This window comes from Cnephaeus nilssonii (assembly GCF_951640355.1).
Source record: "Cnephaeus nilssonii genome assembly, chromosome: 10".
In the NCBI taxonomy this organism is placed as follows: Eukaryota; Metazoa; Chordata; class Mammalia; order Chiroptera; family Vespertilionidae; genus Cnephaeus; species Cnephaeus nilssonii.
In genome coordinates this window covers 71,959,573-71,961,999 of record NC_137081.1, presented here as the reverse complement: position 1 = coordinate 71,961,999, position 2,427 = coordinate 71,959,573, and positions in this window count along the sequence as shown.

Sequence of the window (2,427 nt, the reverse complement as noted above, 5' to 3'; positions counted from 1 at the left end):
ATTATAAGATGACACAAACCACACAATAACAAGAATGCATTAGTTATTCTGTAATTTATATTCGAAATTGGAGAGATAATGTGCAAACACCTCATAAAAAAATCCTGAGCTAAAAGAAATGTTTGTCAAATTTTTCTCTCACTTTTTTTCCCTGTGGAATGCAGATGTTCATATTTAAATTTGTCACATTTTTATAGTTCTTTCTTTTTTTATAGTTCTTTCTAACTACTTTCCTCCTTTGATTTCTCCCCCCAAATACAGAACAAAAAGCAAGAAAATTAAAATTCATAGCTATGAAATAAATTTTACAAAGAAACTTTTTATTTTCTGTCTTTTTTACCTTTCCCAAAGTTCTGCTTCCCAATGTTTTAAAATAAGTTTAGTTTATATTGAAATGACTAAGCATTAGAAACATTGTAAGTTTCAACTTGTCTCCTAAGATTCAGTGCCATCCTTTCTGCCACTGTGTGACATTCTTCTCAGACTTTCAAATTCACCATATTCCAAATCAAACTAAGAGTTACCCTGCAAACAACTCTTTATCCTAGTTTTGTATTCTCTCTGGGATATACCAATGTTTCCAGGACCAGAATTACCATTTTTTTGAGTCACTGAAACCATACATCCCATCATTCATTGAGTCCTTTGGGCTCACTTTACCATACTCATCGCTATGACTCTAGTCTGTTCACTCTTCACTGGACTATTGAAATAGCTTGTTCCTTCTCCAATCCCTAAAATCTACTCTATATCTTCATATGGTTTAGCTTTATAAAGACCAACTCCACTCATATTCTTTGCTTGTTGAAAAACTTCTAAGAGTGCCCTCTTTTGCATAAGTCAGGTACAAATTTGAAAAGGCAGGTACACATTCAGTTTGGCACTTGAGGCATTCTATTCCTCGACTCCTAACCTATTTTGTGTTTTCCAACTACCCTCTTCATGAAATCCTCCCTCCTCCATCCACCATATCTCAAATGTGTGCTACAGGTTTAAATAATTTCTGCTGCCTTAAATATTTTCTCTCATTTTCTTTCAACTGGAGAGACTCTATGGTTTCAGAATACCTCACACTCCTTTTAATTTAAATGAAATAATTACTGATAACATCTAGTCATTAACTCTCTAGAACATAATTTTTTGGCCTCACTCATGATACTTGCTAACATAAGCTAGATAGAGTTCAGATATAACTATGTCATTGCCAGTGGGAAGGGGAATATATTAATTGAGGTAATACCACAAATGGCCTTGAGCTAGATGGAAGATGAGAATTCCACATTGTGTGTGTATGAGTGTGTGTGTGTGTAGTATAACATACCCACATATGCTGATTGAATTGTGCATCAGGGATACCATTAATTAAAAACCAAACCAAACCAAAACAAAACAAACAAACAAAAAAAACCATCTGTACTTCTTGTTAATATAACGAATAGAAAAGTAAAAAATACCAAAATTTCTGCCATCCACACTCTCCTACTACTAGTGCCAGGATAAGATAGTCATGCTCCAGGCATGTTACTCAGAAGCAGTTGTGACTGGCAATAATTGTACAGCTAGTGACATTTTAGACCATTCTGAATGCCATTGGGTATATCGGTGAGGTTTTCCTACATAACAAACCATTTTAACACTTTGTGTCTTAATACAACCACCATTTGTTTAGCTCATGTCTCCTTGGGCTCAGCTAGAAGTTCTGGTCAGCTCTGGGTAGACCAAGTCTCAGCATGTGTCAATTTGGCCAGGTACAGACTGATCTACGCAGTCTCAGCTAGTAATTTATCTCTAATCCACGTGGTTTTCCATCTTTTATCAAGTTCAACCATGGTCTTTCACAGCAGCTGAGCAGATGTCAATAAAATAAGCAGAAATATGTAATGCCTCTTAAGGCCTACATTCACAGTGGGCACACCATTGCTCTTACCTTAATCTATCAACAAGAGGAGCTATAATCGCACTGTAAGGGGTGTGGGCCACCACATAGAGCTCTCACATTCAATTATTTTTTTTTCCCACTTTCTCTGAACAAACAAGAGATTCCTTTCCCCACCCCCCTTTCCTGACTGGGCTCAGGCTTCTCACAGAGCATCTCTGCTTCAGCCCATTCCTCGGGCATCTCCTCCAGGGCTTCTGCATCATGAGCATGGAGGAATTACTTTGACGGGATTGTTTTAATCCTTAGACTTGTTCAGAGAGATGGAATGAACCAACTGGTTTATCTAATTTAGGGGGGAAATGATCTAATTTTATCTAATGGTGAGTCTAAAGTTCCTTTACCTTATCTAATCGAATAATTAGCAACCAACACAGATTTAAAATAAGTTTTATAAACATAATTCAGGGGAACACAAATAATTAGGAGTCAAGAAGGGGACTGACAGTTCTAGGGCTTATATAAACGTGAACAGGCAAAGGCAAATAAAA